Below are 20,527 nucleotides of genomic sequence, written 5' to 3'. Positions count from 1 at the left end.
AAAAAAAGTGAAAAAACAGCCTCCCAAAATACTAATAATGATAATAATAGAAAACCAACAACACCTGTGCTGCAAGTCTTTTACGTGTTATGCCTGTGTACCATGGTACTATAAAAATTACTGAATTCATGCTCTTTATTACTTCTCAATGCTAATTTAGGCTATTACTAGACAGTATTTAAAGCTTAAGTTAATTAAATACTGCTGCTGTTCTCAGGAACTTAAGGGTTCCATGTGGGGTGTTAATGCACAGCTTGCATTCAGATTCATTCTCAGTAAGATGGTGCTGCCCTGTTTCCTGCTCAGTGGGGCTCCTGAAGAAATAGATGATGAGAGTTTTTTTCCTTCCATATGCTTGTCACCCAAATCCACAGCACTGGTAACTTGTCATATTGTGAATGTCTTCACTGTCAAAAGATCCTGGAGAAACATTAAATTAGTCAGTGATAGTGGAAAGGAGTACTTTAATTCATTACAAAGTAGGGCACTTTAATGTGCATAATTACTGCACATGAAAACTGCCCTGCTCTGTCTGAAGCCTTATCTACTGCTTTCTAAAAGCTGAACAGTTCTTATGATTTCCCTGCTACTAACATATAGTGTGTGATAAAGCAAAAGTGTGAGTTCAAAGGATGACAAAACGTTTCCCCCTCCCAGAAAACCAACCCCAAAAGCTAATCTGGGAGAAGAGGAATGTAGGGGGTTGTGAAATGCATAGGGACAGTGTTGCTGTGGAGGGTGGAGAGACAGGAGCTGTGTTGGAGGTTTGTTGGGGCAGAGGAGCAACTTACTCTTTCAAAAGCCTCAGCAGCTTTGCCTAGGAGTCAGAAACACCAGTATGAATCTCTGTAGGTGTTGTTGCTGCTTGCTCAGGTTTCATTTTTATCCTTTATTACCTGGGATGAATCAAGAGTAGCCAAGGATGGAAAAATGGTATAATGACAGAATTTCTGTGAGAGAACATGGCAATCACTCATCCTGAGAACCTGCTGATCCTGACTCTTCCACAGTCTAGAACACATGGGCACAAGTATTTTATATGTTTCTGCACGTCTTTCCTTGCTAGTAATTTTTCAGGAAATTTTGACTTAATATCCATAACAGGCTTCAGGGAAAGTGGTCATGCCACCAAGCCTGTCAGAGTTCAAGGAATGTCTGGATGTTGCTCTGTCATATAGTTTAGTTTTAGTTTGTGCTGTGAGGAGCACAGAGTTGGACTTGATGATCCTCAGGAGTCACTTCCACCTTGAGAGATGGTGTGATGATCATAAGTAAGTGTTGTGCTTTCTGGGAACATTTTGGAGGCTCACTGGCTTAGATGCTGCTTCCTGTCCCCTAATTAGGGGTAGTTGCAGCTCTTGCTTAGAAGCAGTGTGATGTAGAACTGAGGCGCTGGGCTCTGCTGCAGGGAGCAGGGGCCCTTGAGCTTATGCAGGTGGCTCTCAGAAACAAAACTGAGTTTTTTGCCTTTTTTTCCCTTCATGGGGCTCCCATGCGGATCCTTTTACCAAAAATACAGAATGTTAGCCTTGCAAGCGAGCCTCTTCTGGGTGGGCACCACTGCCTCTCCAGCCTGGAACAGAATCACAGAATCATTTAGGTTGGAAAAGACCTCTGAGATCGGGTCCAGCTGAGCCTGCACACACATGGCACAGCAACAGTGCTGTGCTGGACCTACACTTGGCACAGCACACCTGCCTTGCACATCAAGTGGAAGTGGAACTGCAGATAGACTTCTGAACACTGACTAGCACAGGACCAACCTCTCCAATGATCCATTTCTTCAGCTGATTTCATCTTTTAAGACCTGCTTAGAATTGCTGCTGAATTGCATGCTGAGAGGATTACCCTTGCTTTTATCCAGCCACACCTCCTCCTAGCTGGAAATGAAAACTCCAAGCTGCTCCCTCCCACGTAGGACTTAAGCACTGGAGGTGTCTGAGGGGTTGCAGAGGAGTCAGCTTCATGATAGCACAGAAAGCCAGAGGTGAAACTTGGTTTAAAAAAAAGGATCAAGAAACTAAAGGCAGCAACTGCTTCTGTTGAAACTTTCTGTGCTCTGCAGAGATCAGCTGTGCAAAGGGTGAATGGTACATTCATACTTTATTCCCCATCTCTGAAGCCCAAGTGCTAGCTCCTGTGAGGAATGTTATTTAAAGAATTAGACCTCTATTGTTGAATGTACCCTAAGCAATAGTACATCATTCAAAGTGCATGTCAGGAATTAGTTACATTTCACAAAATGGCTAAGATTAAAATAATTTGTCATTAACTTCCACACTTGAGAAATTGATTCAGAATTTTCTCTGTCATCAAAATTGAAATTATTTTCTGTCCAAATTAACCAGGATGCCTAGTTCCTACTCCATTTTTTTTCTTTTTTTTCTTTTTTTTTCCTTTTTAATGCTGTGGATGCTTTGATTGTTTGCAAGTTGACCCCAGTAAGAGTTAAACATTCCTATAACAAGTTGTCTGTCTTCTACAGTTGTGTACGCTTGTTGAACTTCTGGAAGAAATTGAATGCTTTGTTTCAGCAATCCTGGCATTAGTAAATTGTGTCCCAATCCTTTGAGCCTTAGGTGATGTTTCAGTAGAGGTGGGTTTGGCACCTCCTAAATAAGAGTGATGTAGTTTCACCACTGACACCACTGGTCCATCTGTATTTCTCCTAGCAGCCACCACCTCTGTCTTGGCACCTTTTTGGAGCTATCTGCAGTTCTATCCCAGGACATGAAGTAGGTGCTGGTCTTTCTCAGATGTTTTAACCTCTTTGCAAGCCACTGTATACAATTATAAAGAATAAAGTTTGGGCATGGGGAAGTTGAAGACTGAGAGCTGGGGACCTACTGTGCTGCTCTCTCACTTGGCTGACCCCAAGTGTTCCCAAATAATTTTTCTTGATTTTCCATGGGACAATCTACTTTGCTGTATGAAATGTGATGCTTTTAGTTGGCAGTCTGTGACAGCTAGTGAATGGCACAGTTTCACTATAGCTCAATGTTGCCAATGTGGGCTTTCACTGCAAGCAAGCTGGTGTTCTTTTTTTAAACTTGAGATAGCATGTTCATGTCAAATGATTTTTGTGCCAAAGTATAAAGGCAACACTTAGCTCACTCCTGGTCACAATGAGATATGAAAGGCATGCTAGTAAAGCGTGTGTATTGAGAAATGCATTGAATATTTCCTGTGCTTTTTACCACTCAGAATCCTTCTGCAAAATGTTATTTCAGTCTTGAGTGAGAATGAAGGAAAGAAAATCAGGAGCCCCTTCAAAGAGAAGAAAAATTATCAGAATGACAAAGCAGGCAAGGACAGATCCTGAGGGAAGACAGGTACACTCATTAATTGTATTTACATTTCAAAGACCACAGTCACTTGCGGTGTTCTCAATCATACCCTACACCTACATTCCCTGCCACACACCATGAATAATAAATGCACTTTTGAAGATAGAGTAAGTGACCAAATAGGCTTTTTCCAGTTTTAATTTTGTGGATGATCTTAATTTGAGAGGTCAGTACAAATGCCTATGGTAAGTGACAATTTTAGGCCAGTAATTGCTAATTAAGACAGAAAGCAAGATGCTGGCTAAGGCACTTTCAGATAGATCACAGATAACCTTGCAGGAGCTGATTAACTCAAACAGAATGCCTCCTTAGGTGATAGCTACCAAATGATACTTGGAACAATTTTTAAAATTAAAAAGGATGAGGGAAAAGGATTTATGAAACTCTTGGCAGCATTTTCTTTGGAGAAAGAATTTTGATAATAAGTGGGGTTAGCTGTTTGCTAATTAGCAAACAATTAGAAGAAAGACATTTACCCAGCGGGCAAACATCTTTTATGATAGACTCTCACTCATCAAACCTGTTTATGCTGAAGGAGGATAAACATTGCTGTGCTCACAGTGTCTCAGTGATGTGAGCAGCACTGGCTGCTGCTCCTGTGCCACCTTTGCATGGGCTGGCTGGGACTCAGTGTGACAGTGCTTAATGTGGCCAGCCCAAAACAGAGGACCCTGCACTGCGCTTTTGATCCTGAGGTAGCTGAGGACAATTTCCCAGAGCTCCACAAAAGAAATTAGGAAGAGCACAGCAGCTGTGGAGAAAACAGAAATCTCCGAAATCAGAGAATTTTTTGGGAGCTGCAAGTCAGAAAAAGTGAGAAGATATTAGTTTTATTTATATTAAAATAAATTATTATATAGTGTAAGGAGATAATCGTTGATAGATCAGAGTTAGTGTCAGACATTGGAAACTTTTCTGAAAGTGTCCCTTGGACAGGTGAGGCCTCAAAGGACCATAAATTCACTCGTGGATGCTGTAAAGTAAAGCAGAGATAAGACAAAAAGCAGCAACCTTTCTACAAAACAGGGATGTGTCATCAGCACTGCCTAGTGAAATGAGGGGATGATGATTCTGTCTGAGTGTTTAAGGCTGAACTCCTCTCCATGCTCCTTCCACAAGCAATGGAAAGAGATGAGCAGGTGCTGAACATGAGCTTGCTAGTCCAAACAAGTCTTCAAGGTGTATTCTGTTGTTCATCCTCTAAAGGAACTCTTCCTTGCCATTAACTCCATGGTGAATAAAGGAGTACAAAACTAGACTTGCACACAGATCTACTGACTTGATGCCTAAATGAAGCCAGAAAAATTGTACCTGTCTATTCTAGAATCCAGTGCAGAACAGCAAAGAGCACAGAGGAAAACAAATTGAGATCAAGTGCTTCTCAGGAGTGCAGAGCATTCCCCTCCTATATCCCTTGGCACAAGGTAGTGTCTACCTTGCAGACTGCAAATGCAGACTGTGTTGAAGAAATTAAGGAATGCACTCGGTCCTGGTTTTGCTACTGGCATCCTAATCAAAACAAGAATTTAGAATGCAGCTTATGGCTTTATCACATTTCTGACATGCATAAATGTGAGGACTTACTAGTACATGATCTTTGCAAACAAGTATGTAATTTTACTTTCTTTCCACTTTGAGGGCCGTGTCTGAGAGCAGTTTCTTTTGCAAGAGTCTAAATTAAGTCTGATACCAAGAAGGCCAGAGGCAGCCATTGTGAGTGCAAGGCATCTCACATGGCAGCAGGTCTGACCCATCCCTTAGGCAGAACTTCCCTGCAAAAGTGGCCCTGTGCAGTTCATTTCATTCAAAACAAAGACATTAACTCTTTGTCTGAGGTGAGAGCTGCTTTTAGAGCTGCTAACAGATGTCCAGAGATTAAAAATCCTTCCAGCTAGGCTAGTATTGTCCCTGTGACATGGATCTTGTTTGGAAACAGCTGGATCAGGTAGACAGGGGATCAGCATTAGGAGAAATCTAGTGGTGACTCATTGCACCTGAGGGAGGAACTGGAGATGATGAGCTCTAGGGAAATGCTGGAGCAAGCTAAAACCTTCCAACAGGAGTAGCCAGGTTCAGTTAAAATACCTGTGTTGCTCCAGGAAAAAGCTAAGGATCAGGTGTGCTTGAGGGCAAGGACTGGCAGCTACCAACAGAGGCATTTTTCATGGGCACTGTGTGGGTAAACAGCCTGTTGAACCAGGGGAGCAAATGTGATGGAGGGGCTCAGAGGTGCTTTGGGCAACCTGAAGATGCACTAAAAAATACAGAGATGTGTTAGAGATTGATGTAAATAGTGCTGAGGTTGTTCCATCTCCATATGGGCCACTCATTTAAGAGTTGGACTGGGTTATCCTTGTATGAAATGAAGGGAAGGGTGTCAACAGAGCTGAATGGCAGCAACATTTTGTGTCTGAAAATTGTTTTCTCCATTTGCTAACAGTGATGCTAACTTTAGGGGGAAAAAAGGAGCACTGCAGAGGCAATCATTACAGATGGAGGACACTGATTAGCCTATCTAGCTCTTCCACCTGAGAATACAAGATGTACTATGATGGTACCATGGAAGTAAGTAAAGGAAATGTTATTACAGGTATTATATCCAAATTGAATTAAAGCTGCGTTAAAAACCAGAGACTGCTGCACTTTTCCATGCTAGGTCTGAAAACATGATATACATCTGCTAGTGACAGGCACGTAAAGAACACGCAGGGGCTTATTTCTCAGAAAACAAGTTTGATCTCTGACTTGCTGCTTCACAAATCCATGGAAACAAAAGCAGGAAGTAAAATTATGGACAGACATTAATAAATAAACATCAGCAAAGCAGCTGTGCTGTTTGGGATTATTGTTTGTTTTGCTTCCAAATATTTACTTTACATTGCAAACTCTAACAGTAAATTGTTACAGTTTCTTTATCTATAAAAATCAGGTAATGAATCTGACTTTCTTTGCAAAAGGTGAATCTGTAGATAAAAAGAATTATGTTAATAAATATTTTCTCAGTTGGCTAGCAACCACTGGAACACTTTTCTGTGCTGTGCTCATTCACTGTAGAGATTTAAATGGATTACTAAATCCTTCTGACTTCTAATTTTATTGGCAGGGCAAGAGCAATCCTTAAAACATGAAATCCCCTTTTAAAACTGTGGTTTTGAGGGGTCATGTAGTGGCATACAGGGAGGCAAGTATCTCATTGCTTCCTTGGCTGTGACTGCTCCAAGGCTGTGAAAATATCTCTGGAATGTGACAGTGTCATGAGTTACTGCCTCTGCCACGAGGGCTCTGTACACCCAGGAATTCTCATAAAAGCCAGTCTGTCTCATGTGACTGGAAATATCATATGGGCTGACAAAGTGGAACTGTAATAAAATGGTGTCTTTCACTTACTTCCCACGTTATGTTACATGAAGTGGCAGAGTACAATAAATTCTAAAATAAAAAGTTGACATGAATGATTATATAGTAATAAATGAACAACAAAGATTTTTAATGCACACATAAAAAATAATCCAGCAATCACCTTCCAACTGTATTTTATCTATTTTCAAGCAACAAAACACAGCTGGCAGCTGTTTATGAAAAGGGATCAGTGTGCTTAAGTGTGCTCATCCTGAAATAATAACTCTAGGAAAAAATTTCAATAAAGATGCATTGTAAGAACAAAAATCAAAGAAAACAAAGTCACGGAACCTGAGAGTTTCAAAGCAGCTTCTTCCTCATACATGCCCTTCTCACCAAAACAAACCCAAGGCTATAAAAATTTCAGGAACTGTTTTCAAAGGCGCTGAGCTTTCAAAAGAAAGAAAACCTCCAAGTATTCCCTGTGCACTTCAATAAGGGAATTTTCCCTGGAACATCCACACTTTAGTGTTTTCTGTGATCATGCACCAGTTAGTGTGGTCAAAGTACAAATGAGTAATGCATAGCTCAGGAATACGGTGCTCTTTCAGCTTGGCCAGTTTCTTGTCTTTAAAAATGTAGCAGTACCTCAGTCAGGCCCCACCAGGACCTGTCTGCTGTCAGCTGTGCTCGGTCAGGGCATTCTCACTGACTTTTTTCTGCATAGAAGCACCTACCTTGCTTTTGCTCTGAGGTTAGCAAGAAAGCTCCTTGGTTTGGGTGATAGTCTATTTTAAATTGTTGTCTGACAGCTAATTCTTTCTGTGGTGAAATCAGGTCAGGTAAATACTCTGCTGCTGCCACAATGACTACCTGCTGCCCTTAGGGAGCTGTACAGTTGCTTGCCCTAATTCTGCATAGCAGCTTCTGAAAGCCTTTGAGCAGCATGGTGACATGGGCAGCACAGGTTTAACAGCCACTTCAAAAGTTGTTGTATTTTAAAGACTCAGTTTGCAACGTAGAAAAAGTGAGAAGTACATTTCGGAAATCTGTGCACTTTGGGGTTTTTTCAACTTTTCCTCCCCTTTTTAATTCATTCAGCTCCACACTGTAATTGCCATAACTAACGAGCCCTTCTTGGTGCCATTGATCGCCCAAATCCAATAGTGAGTCAAGTGATCTTGAGAACAGAGACCATCTCAGAGATTTCTCTGACACTGTGCACAGTGCTTTTTTTCTCCCCTCTGCAGGATGAGCTCCGTGCTGTCCTGCACAGCTCTGAAGTCCCATCCAGCTTATGACAGGGCTGTTTCAAAGCCAGTTCTTTGTCCCTGTGAAGAATTGATTTTTGTACTCCATGTGAGCAAGGCTCACCTGAGGAGCAGGAAGGAGGTGAAGGTTTCTAAGGAACAAAGTTGTCTTGCTTTTCAAATCTTCCCCATTTTTGCTCCATTGCCCACACATATATCATTATCTGGCCTCCTACTCTCAAGATGTGAACCGTCTCTTTTATCACTTGCATGTACCTCTCTTCCAGTTGAAAAATGGTGTATCACTAGAAGAGAAAAGATAAGGTGAATAAGTATCCCTTGAGGCACTAATGAATACAGAGTGCAGGGACAGGGACTGGCTCTGACATACTGGAAGCTGATGGTTTGCACTGCAGGAATACATCAATTATCTTCTGTTGTGCTACGTGTGGTTGTAGTACCTTTATCATCTCTGACATGCTGCTAGCTTTAACTTTAAAGAGTCCCTACCACACTGTCGTATTTTAAAAACACAGCAGAATTTAGAAATGTTGAAACAACTGACATCTGTCAGACTTGCAATAAACAACAAAATGATCTTTTCTCAGTGAATGGCTATTTGGTCAGCGGCAAAGCAACCTGGAATGTTGAATCAAAATATTGGTGAAAGACACTTGGTCAGCTAGCATTTGTCTACTTCTTCCCGGTAACAAATATATACAATTGAAACAAATAGTGAGATAATCTCACTCCTGTGTGATACCCCCCTCCCAGCAGAAAAACATGTGAAATGTAGAGAACACCTCATCAGTAGGATGGTGAAACTCAAGCAAAGCACTTTCCCTTGAGCCAGAACTCAGTTTAAACTCCACTCTCATTTAAATAAAAATTTTGCATCAGAAAGGGCAATTGGTCTCAGACTTTAGCAGGAATTTGCAGAATGACCGTGCTGCAGGTTAGCTCCTGCTCTCAGGCTGAGCAGCTTTGGAGCAATTCACAACAAACATGGAGGTTGATTAGGTCTTGGGGCACAGCAGGGACTGGGGCAAAGGTTCTGCTACATCAAGGGAACCTTAAATCCTGTAACAGTGCTGGAAAGGAAAGGGCGTGTATTAAAGGCACTGAAAACAAAAAGCAATAGAATTAACGATAATTATCCGACCTTTCATTTCCCTCAGTGAAAATGCCCTGTGCTAGATCGAGCAGAAATTATGGCTTCCACAGAGAAATGATGTGTCTTTCAAGGAAAAATAAAGAAAGGCTTGATTCTTTCTAGAAACATAAGTACAGAAAATGCAAGCTGAAGCTCTGTATGTGTAGCCTCTAAGTGCCTGTCAGGGTAGCCATTCACCATCAGATCCATTTTGCCTCAGAAAAAGAGACCCTTTACAATTAAAAGAATAACAGCATGCAGTCCAGCTGTCATAGGAAAACACTGCAATGAATGATGCATTCAGAGTCTCAGTGGCAATGTGAGGATCAAAAGGCAAGCTTTGAAGAAACAGGGTATTTAACATCCTGTTATTTGACTGCTCTGCCTGTAGGTTTCCCTTTTCTGAGATCAACAGAAATCAATTCCAAAAGCTTAGGTGTTCTAGCAGTAGTTGGGATGTGGATACTGAAATGTTATGGCCTTTGTAATTAAAAATGCGTCAAGTATCATTAAGGAAATTACAGTTTATTAATACAATCTCACACTGAACAAAATTTTAGTCTTGTCATGATAAACATGTCAGATAACTTTAAAAGCTGTGGGTGATGTATTCCATTTAAAAAAATGCCTAAGTCTAAGGAAACAGACAATTTGCATGTCTAAGCAAACAGACAATTTGCATGGGGCAACATCACACTATCCAGAAATCACAGATGTGAATTACTGCACACAACTGTTTTTAATCCAAGCCAAGCCTGTGAGACTCCAAGACCACCATGAAATCACATTCACTTAAAGCAAGCAGCTCATAAAAATTTTTTTCTTTTCCTTGACATCAAAATCATTGTCTATAGAAATTGTTTAAACTGAACAAGTTGCACTGTGCAGTTTAGGTGCTGCTTCAGAGATGGAGCTGAGCTAGCAGTGAGGCACAAACACCAAAGCCTGACTGCAGCCCAGCAGTGACATGAGCCTGCTTCCCTCCCCTCCAGTGGGAACAGCTCAAATCTGCTTCTCCTGCAACTCCTCCCATACTGATGAGTCAATGGCCCTGGAGAGAATATTTCATAGACTCATAGGAATCATAGGAGAGTTTGGGTGGGAAGGAACCTGAAGATCACCTGCTTCCAATTCCTGCACCATGGACAGGGACACCTTCCACTAGACCAATTTGCTCAGAGCCTCAGCTGACCTGGCCTTGAACATTTCCAGGGAGAGGACATCCAGAACTTTTCTGGACAACCTCTTCCAGTGTCTCACCACCCTCATCATAAAACATTTGTTCCTTTTATCTAATATAAATAAAGTTTAGAAAGTCCCTCTCCAACTTTCTAACTAGCCCCTTTTAATTGCTGAAAAGCTACTATAAGATTTCTCTGGTCCGTCACTGCTACCTCTAGCAATCTCTCACCATCAGTTCAGCATCTTTTAAGGTGATTTTCCACCATCCAAGCACTATAAAACAAGGGTCCAGATGCTTGAGAGTGCATTTATTATAGTGAATGGTACTTTAAATCAAAAGTAGCTTTGTCCTGGATTGCAATAAATACAGAAACTTGCAGGTGGTGAAAACAATATCAGGACAGAGGAAACTTATTCTGGGTCAGAGCAAATGTCCCTCCAGTGTGGTGCTGTGGCAGCAGCCAGCACCAGAGGTACAGGAAAAAAAGAGGGGAAGAAGAGTGATGCTCTGTCCCCTTGCCCCCTGTGGTCTGCAGCCTAAGAGCTGTATCTGATAGACAGGGATGGATCTGCCCTCCATGGATGCTTTCTTGGACTCACTTGTACTTCTGATTACACCAATTCACATGGCAAACTAACTTGCAATTTAATTAAATAGACTTTTTTTCTGTTCTAAATCTTTCCCTGTGGCTCTCCTATTGCAATAAAGCACAGAAATTTACTCCTTATTCACTAATTTAATATAGTTTGTGAATTCCAGGATGCTATCTCTCTCAGAAGCAGTATAAATTATACACTTCCTTTAAGACACTTTTGTGATGACACTGTATTTAATTAGGTAAAGAGCCATAGCCCATTAATCTGTCCTCATACATAATCAGTTTGCACCTTTGATCATTATAAAGACCTTTACTGGTTCACCTATGTACTTCCAGAGATGGAGAAAACCTGAATTTCATGAGTATTCAAGATATGGGTGCATCAAGTATTTATCTCCTACATTTTACTTTTTCTTCTTAATATTTGAATACTGTTTTGACCAGGTTTGAGACCTTACCTAATACTTTTCAAGGCAAAGAAAATGTGTCTTCTGATGATTTCAATAGCTTTCCTGAACAAGAACAGAGGGTACCTCTGTGCCTGTACCCTTAGTTATTTTTTTCTATGCACATAATTTGGCAGTTACCCACAAATACTTTTCTGAGATTTTACACCCAGTCCTTGGTTTCATGTGAGAATTTTTCTTGCAAATCCTTGCAGCTGGTAATCCTGAATAACTCTGTGACACCAGCAAGTTTATCACTGGTCTAGTAATTTCCTTTGTAATTATGAATTGGTATCTTTTGAAGAGCAGCCTTTATATAGGTGCTGTACACATATGCTGAGCATTCACCACTTTCACATCCTCTACCAACATTTTACTCTTCTGGCTTTCCCTTCCAGTTTCCCTTAGAGTTTCTTCCTTTCTGGTAGTAAACTTTTACGCAGTGAATTTTTTAGAGCATTTTCTAGCAAGTAGTTTGATTACAGTCCCATTAAATTTAGTGAGAGGATGTGGTTCTTGCACAATTACTTATTGATGTGGGCCTGATGCACTGTTTCAGACTAATAAGAGGTTTCTTTCCCTTTTGGGGGTTCTCAGATTAATCTTCTCAAGAATCTTTGTGCCCCTGTTGTACCATTTACACAACCTACATATGGAAAATTGTGGTTTCTCAATATTGTGTTTTCTGCCCCCACTGGCCCTGTAGTCTCTTTCAATAATCTGTGGTCATTTTCTCTAAGTTTATCAAGGAGTTGGCAGTACATCCTTATTATTGCACTGCTCTCCTTTGTAGCTTTCTACCTACTGTCTTTTCTTCCAGAAATTTATCCTCCTGCTACTTTTCCCACAGAGGAATATTTAGATCTTTTATCTTTTTTAGCTGTTATGCAAGCCTTGTAACAAAAGGTAGAAAAACACTTAAGGGCTTTAATGAACACTTTATCATTATCATACTAAGCAAAACCATGCCAGGGTGATGAGAACAAGTAGGGCCACATTCAGTTTCTCAAACATCCAAACAAACCATTGAAAAAAAATTTTTGCTTGGGTTGAGCACAAATGCTTGACCAAAACTGCTGACAGCTCTGTAGCAGCAAAGCCTTGCTTCATGGATTATTGGTTGTTCTAAATCAAGCATCCTTTTCATTTTGGCAATACATTCCTCCACCCTACCAAAAAAATCAATCCAAATTAATTTTGTGTCATGTACTGCTCATTCCCACTGCTTTTGTTTAAATTGAAGACTGAAAGTTTTTCCATAGCTGAAAAATACATAATACAATTTTATATTTTAAATGGAGAAGGTGAGGAAGAAAGAACATTTGCAAGATTCTTCTCGTCTTCATTTCACAAAGACATAATTAATTGCTCCTTCTCTTAATTGAATACTGTGACTAATCCTACTAAAAGAGATTATTTAGAACAAGCAGACAATGCTAGATACATTTTTGTGCCATTCAGCTGTCTTCAGAGAACAAAACTGAAAGCATAAACAACTTTTCTGAATTTTGTTACAAGTCACTTTCAAAATTAATATTTTAGGTCAGTGATTCAATTTAAACCCTGTTAAATGGCAAAAAAGAGATCTGTGTAATCAGAAATTGCTTTTCTCTGTTAAATTTCTTTATTGAAGCTAAATCCCTTTGGAGACATTTGAAAAGTATTTAAGGATCACAGAATTTTTATCTCAGAGAGTCTTTTGTATATACTATATATACACTTCAGATGCCACTTTATCTCTGTCAGCTGTAATAATGGGAACAATTGCAACATACATAAAGACATGGTTCTAAGCTAAATGTTATTTTAGTCTCTCCATTATGGTGATATCAAAAATAAAAAGGGGAGGAAAAATGCAAATATACCGAGGAATTATTTAAAAGCATTATTGAATAAACTTCAAACAGTGTTTCCATGAAAAACTTTTTCCTTTTGAAAACAGAACTCGATTACTTAGAATGGAAAATTTGTTCTATCTTTTATTTTTTGCACATTTATGGTTGACATGAGGAAATAGGGCTGCTGCCTTTATAAAGAGTCATAATTTTGAAATGTAATTAACTTATTAAAGTCATGATTCAGGAATCATATGCTTTATTTTAAGCATTTGAATAGCTACACTGCTTCAGCTGGATTACTTCTGTGTTTATTAAAGATGATTCTGAAATGTTTGTCACAGCAGCATAAAAGTGGGGACATCTACAACTAAAACCAGTGAAAGAAGGTGATAAAATAAGGTCAAGTAAAGCAGTGTTCTTCAAGTCATCCCTCTCCCATTTTCTGTCATCCTCAAGGTGCTTACCCTGGATTTCTTCTTCCCTCTTCCTCCGGTGTGGCCCTTCCTGGAGCTGTTGGCCCAGTCTCACCAGGGCAGTACCTGGGGTTCACCTGGCTGGGCTCCCAGAGACAGCTCTGTCTGCCTTCAAGCCCCATTTCATCTTGATTATGTGCTTTATATTACTTCCTATTGCATAGAGAGAAAATAATCCAGGCAGCTGCTGCCTCTCCTTCCCTCACAGGCGTGCTTCCATGTGCTGGCCTACAGGATTAGGCTCCTTTTCCACCTCCTTTGGGCTATTTTGGCATCTTAGCACAGGTTCTAACATCATTATAGTGCAAGGATTTTGTATCACCAGGGCTCCATACCCCCTCAATGTTTTCCACAATGCAGCTCCTCTATGCACTGCTGTCCCTGGTCCTTACAGGACCTTACAGTCTGACTCCTCTCCTCCAGATCCCACCAATCCACTCTTTTTTACCACCTGTTCTTATTGGTTACAGGTGTGCCCTGTTAAGATCAGGCCTGTTTCTAATTTTTAGTGATTGGTCCAGCTGCAACTCATTGGGGGATAAGATTACCTTCTGTACCACCTGCATTTACCCATACTGTATCCCCCTACACTATCTGGCTGCTGGTTTCAAGTGCTGATTTCCTCACCAGTGCAGTGTTGAAGGACTGGTGCCCATCCCTAAGGAGGGGAAATGTGGGTTTGAAACCCCTCCAGCTGTGGAAGGAGGTGTACCAAGCTCCTCTGCTTTCGGGGTCTTCTGCTCCCTGAGGACTTGGCTGTACTAGAAAGAGAAAAAAACAAAGTCTCTGTAATAGTCTGTTAGACACCAACCCCAGAGAGACCTTGGTGCTAGGGATCTTTATTTAGTGAAGAAGGTGTAAATGCACACCCGGGTCAGGTGCCTGGACACGGTTCTGGATCCATTCTGGATCACGTCTTATTCAGCAGGACAACAACACTGTACTTTTGGCAGTACAGTGTGAAACCCCCCTGCTAGGGAACCCTGCTCTCAGGTGACAGCAAAATCCTGACAGAACTGTGATGTGGAGGTTGCTCAGCCATCCCTTCTTCCACAACCACAGCATTGCTGCTCTGCATCCTGAGGGAGGGATGAAAACAGCTGTAGACGGGCAGCTCATGCAGCTGCTGAGAAGCTGCTGAGAAGCTCTTTTATTGACACCCAGCAGCTGGCCAAGACCTTGCAGCCAGGCAATGCTGTAAGAACACGTAGGTGAGATTTAACACAGATAAACTGTCAACATGGTGACAGTGATAAGGCCGCAGATTGTGGTCTAAAATAAATTATTCAATTTAAAAGTGATAAACAGGCCGCTGGCTGTTACTGTGAAAATCAAACTAAATATAAAGGTGTATTTGGGGTTTGCACCAGTTCTGCACTCCAGTAACTTTGAGCAGCAGAGCAAACCATCAAGAAAAAAGTTCCTTCTGCTGCAATATTTGTTTTCTTAAGTAAAAAACCCCCAAAACAAACTGAGTCACGTTTTCTGACCTGAACACATCCTGACATAACAGTATCATACACTGGAAATAAACTTAGGATATTTTTGACAAATCAGTTATAACCAGCATGAAAATATCAATGCAGGAAACACAGAGCTCCTGATTTGGTTGAGACAGAAACCCTTGCTGTGGGTGATAATTGCCTAAAGAGACAACACTGTCAGCTAAATGAGTCCAGAGGAAAAAATGCTGTGGGAATGACAGAAATGCCAGCAACTCCTATGGAGCTTCTTTGCATCTCTAAGAATTTCTGATTACTAGCTTGAAAATACAGCATTATTCACTTTAAATAAAACACTTACATTGGTGAGGCCAAAGCTGAAATCTGGGCTGGCAGATGTCTCAGAAACAGCAGAGGTACTCTGTGGGTCACCTCATCAAAACCAGAAAATCCCACAATGGGTGGTACTTCTCCGGTGTCCCTAAGACCTCTTGTGTTATTCAGATTTTGTTAATATTTTGCACATCTGACTTCCACCAGGGAGGAGGGTTCACTGCTGTGAGAGGAGCTGTATTAACTGGTTATAGGAGAGTCAATGGGTTTTTCTCAAAAAGCTCAGATGAGCTTTACATTACAATAGATGCAGAAAAATAGAGGTTATTCATTTTCTGTCTCCATGGAAAACTTAAACACTTGGCCCAAATGTGACCCAATTTCCTCCAACCTTCTCTTAAAATACCCTTAATATCTGAGGTAAATAACCTTTGCTGCAGGGTAAGATGATTATATTTTTTCCTTCCTATGTCAAACAACAGCTTTCTCTAAAAGTCATGTATATATTTGAATACTATTATGTTTCCTTCAGTCTTTTATTTTTTCTCTTTCTTGACTAACCAAATCAAATTCCTTAAGGTTCTTCTAACAATTTAGATTTTCTAAACATCAGTTATTTAAAATGTCTCAATACAGATTGCAAACTTTCTAAGGCATAGTCCCCAAAAGCAGAAAGGATATTCCTCCTAAGATCTCAAACACACCAAGCACAGGAGAGTGACTCAGTTTTCTGACCTCCATGAAACTGTTCTGTCACCATCCCAAGCAGGTGTTTGCATGATTTTGTAGCAGCATGACATGACTTGCACATTTTTGGCCTTGGTCCATCTTGCCTGGTCATTATTTCTCGTTTTGTTCGTTGAATATTTCCTTGCCAAGCACAGTATGTCTCTTTTGATGGTTTCTGTATGACTTCTTGATTGCAGAGAACCCTCCATTATTTACCTTTGTCAAATCCCATCTTCCAAAAGAATTCCAGCTCCTCCTATGTAGGAACCACTCACAAACTCTGCAACATGCTCTCTAGCAGCCATCAAAGCTATTAATTAAAATTTTGCGCAGCAATAGAAGTTGGGTGGATCCAAAGAGCACGCCCTCTTTCAAATGCATACTGTGTGGAGAGTGAACCACTGATTCATTTTGAGAATGATTTTTTTTCCATATTCTTAGCTCCATTTACTTATTTTACTTACAACGTTGACACAAGAGTCAAGACGTATCATGTCTTTTCCTGCTACCCTGTCTATTGGGATGATTACCCTGTCAAGAACAGAAAACAGATTGACTTACTCCTGACAAACCCATATTGGCTGTTTCCCCTTACATTAGTATTCTGTAGGTTTAAACAATGTAGGTTTAAATCATTTATTCAATTTAAATTAGATTATTTAAATTATTTATTCTACTATCCTTGCATAAATCTGAGTTAGCCTGGCTTCCCCTTAATGTCCTTTCTCTCTCTTTTGGAAAAAATCTTATATTTGCTTTTCTTCACTTGCTGGGGATCCTAAATATGATTCACTAGTTCACAGAAGTTTAAGACTAATTTCATTATTTCCTAGTAATTTGTGTAACCAGATTTATATAAATATTCTTTAAGATGTTCTTTCACTTTATATAGTCCAAACTCTTCTTCTCCTTTTAAAATTCTCTTAACTTTTTGTGACTGTTACTAATTTTTTTGTAGACCAAAGAAAAATGCAGGTTTCTCTCTCATCTCTTATTTGCTCTTTTTTCTTTTTTGTTTTCCTCTTGCTATGTATACATTTATAAAACCTTAATCTAGTTCTAATTTGTGTCACTTTGTAGTCATCCTGATTTTGGTTCTTCTCACCATGCCATGGAATTATTAACAGTCGTGGTTTTTACTGATTTCTTTTCAGCTTCTCTGGCATTCAAGAGCTCCTGTCATACCAGACCTCTCTGTTTTCCACTGGGACTTAATTCTTGTTTTGTCTTTAAAATTGCCTGTTTAAGGGAATTTTCTGACCTCAGTGCCTTCTTGTTGGAAAGAGTTAAAAATCTTTTAGAAAATAATCCTGCTTGATCCTTTGGAAGACGGGAATCTAAGAGGACTGGCAGGTAGTGCCATACCTATCTGACAAAACTCTGTTATGCAGTAACCCAGGTTGCACGAAACATAAAGTTTCTTTATGGCATAAGGAAACTTTGTCATTATGGCAGGGCAATATCATGCCCATAATAACTGGCACAGCCTTGCAGTGTAAATATACTGAGATTTGATATTAACTCTTGGTTTCTTCTTGCTCAGTATCTCCCTGAATTTTACCATAAAGACATGACCATATAGATTAAGGAAACTTTCCCAGAGCTTTTATTTGGACTTTTTTATTTTTCTCCCAAGAGACTCTTCCACTTTGTGTATTTCAAAGAATTATACTATTTGCAATTACACAGACTGTTTTCTCAGACAGTGTAAATTAGAACTATTCATGTTTATGACCCTTAGGTTCCCCTCACTTTTTCTGTTAAATTACCATGAGACTAAAAGATCACAGATTAAAGCAAAGTTTGTTTTCATATATTGGTATCAACACTGAGGAAAGCCATTTGATGCTCTTCACTCCAGGAACCCTTTTTCCCACTGGGCTAAGAGTCTGACAGATATTTCAGTAATATAAAATAACTTTACTGACGTATCTGACTCTTAATTGGAGAGGCAAATATGATGTCCTGACCTTTGCATTTGCAGGGAAGAAATTTCATATCTATATTAACAGAAAAAGGTTCTTCTCACCCCTTGCCCATCTCAGAGTACAAGAGCTCAGTATATACAAAACTTATTAATTCAGAATATGATTTTTCCATATAAAAGAAAAAAAACCCTCATTAACAGAGGTAAAGCCATGATAAAAGAAGTCAGTCCTGTATTATGATTCGTAACAATTCCTTGGCCAAAGGGAAAACAAGAATTCCAGTCCTCTTTCCATTATTACAAGTGACAAAAATCCAACCAATTTCAATAATTCAGCAATGGCTTCATCATGGTAACAATAAAAAAATCTATCAGTGTATGGTAAAGGGGATAATTTATGTTGTTTGGTGATATTACATCTCAAATAAAATGAATACACTGGGAAAGTGAGTATGATTTCTCAAAGCCATGAAAACATTGTGGAATGAATTACATATATTCACAGTGCAAACTGTCTCCTGAAAAGAAGTTAAGCATTTGAAAGTAGTATATTTTAAACTTTTTCTGATACATCATATCTACATTTGTTTCTTGTGAGGTTACTCCATGGAGCTGGCAAAAAATACTTCATTATATATGCATCTGCATTAGGTGAAAAGTACAAGTAAAAATCATCAAGGTAGGCCATATCTTCTGCTTTCCTTTAGACTGTTCACAAGCACTCCTGGGGCACAGACTTGGCTCCTTCTGAACATTTCTGCACACCCTTATCAACAAATCTGTCTTGTCCTTCACTTAGCTGCCCTGGATTTCCAGAAATTGCCAAATCACCTTTGGGCACAGGATGATCCCTCTGGGCAAAGGGTGTGAAAAACTGGTAATAAGGACTATTAGCTATTGGTCATGTTTCTTAAATCTTGACGGAAGAATTTTCAGGTGGTGTAACTGAGCCTGGTTCTCAGCCCCATACATTGCAGCGACAATGACACAAAGTCAGATTTCAAGGTGGATTTGGATTTGAAAAGTAAAGTCCTTCAGGGCTTAAAGGAAGATCACCTGAGACATGGAGAATGGGACTCACCAAGATATTCACTAACTTCAAGAGATGCGGGACATTAACATTTTGCTTTGATTTAACAAGGCTAGGAGACCTTCACATTCCTTTGGTTGAGAAAAGGAAAATCAAGCTTGCTGAGCACTGTAATTTGTTTTATTTACAGTACTGTCTGGCTTTTAATCAATATAGGCTTAATACCAAACTTTTAAAAGGTGGTTGAATAATTCCAAGACTCCAAAACAAAAGAACTCTCAAAATGTAAAAGAGAGAAAAGCAGAGGTTAACTCTACCATTAAGTGTTTGCTTTAAATGTGGCCAAAGGCAGGTAGCTGCTCCACTGTTAAATTAGGACGAAAAGGGCAAATAATCAAAAGGAAAAAATCTGACAAGAAATAAAATCTGAGGTTACTTAATGAATGTTTTGATGTGGCAGTGCTGAAGTGAGAACTTCTGCTTGATTTTTCATCAGCTACTTGTTCTTTTCTCTGCATTACGCCCTGTTTTGCTGAAACAGATCTCTCTGCAGAGAAGGAACAGGTAACTAACTTGGCCAAAAACAACCTTTCTTTTTCCTGGCTTACTTTCCAGCTCTATCAATGTCATGGTCATCCTTCCTCATAAACACAAAAATAATTGTGCTGGCTGACAAACCATGGAACGTGTGAGTAAATCCAGTGTTTGGGAAGGTTCACGACGATATCATATTGGGAAGGTTCACAACGATATAATATTGAGCTTTGAATGTGTACAGTGTTCCTAAGCAAGCTTCTTTGTTATGTCTTCTTCCTGACAGAGACAACATTTCAAATTTCTGCCATGTGATAAGGCACAAATAAGTCTTGCCTCTTCTGTTTTTCACATTGTAATTTAGTTGTGCTTGGGCTGGAAAAAACCTCACATCTGTGTGACTTGCCCATTTTGTAGCTTTTCACTGCATTTGCAATAATACACATTTCTTGTGCTAATACAGATTTATCTGGTCTTCACAACCCAGAATATTCTGTTGGTCAATGAAGAAATCCCAGACCTAGAAGAGAGAGCAATGGCAGCCTTAGTGATTTAGACTGTTTATAAGTCTGTCCTGTAGCCTCTGCCAGCACATAGAACTTACCAGCAATGGACGAGGCAGTGTTGAAGCTCTCACTCCCACAAGGCAAATGTGAGCTGTGGCAGAGTACTGCTTCATGGCCTCCAATTTGAGCCAATTCCACTGATGGGAAACAGCAGTTGCAACCCAGTTTATCAGCTTGAGAGCTGATGTGAAGTTATTTGCCATTCCTCCAGCCTGAAGGAATAATGAGGAGGAGAAAAGAAGGGCATTCGGTGTCTGTAAAAAAGAAAATGTATTCCTGACATATGCCATGATGTATACCCTTGACTGGCCTAGCTTGAAATTCTCCCCCCATTTTGAA

The 20,527-nt window shown here is 39.9% G+C and overlaps 1 pseudogene across 1 annotated transcript; it reads right to left on the bottom strand.

Annotated features, from left to right (window-relative positions):
• Positions 1–7,177: 7,177 nt before the first annotated feature.
• Positions 7,178–8,415, bottom strand: LOC311150953 (putative tRNA methyltransferase 9B; annotated as a pseudogene). The gene is made up of 2 exons: positions 8,328–8,415; positions 7,178–8,241 (listed from the first exon to the last, which is right to left on the bottom strand). The product of its transcript is annotated as a putative tRNA methyltransferase 9B (transcript).
• Positions 8,416–20,527: the final 12,112 nt, after the last annotated feature.

Source organism: Fringilla coelebs (genome assembly GCF_963513975.1).
Source record: "Fringilla coelebs genome assembly, chromosome: 2".
Taxonomy (NCBI): domain Eukaryota; kingdom Metazoa; phylum Chordata; class Aves; order Passeriformes; family Fringillidae; genus Fringilla; species Fringilla coelebs.
The sequence above is the reverse complement of the archived record's forward strand: the minus strand, read 5'-3'. Positions and strand labels throughout refer to the sequence as shown.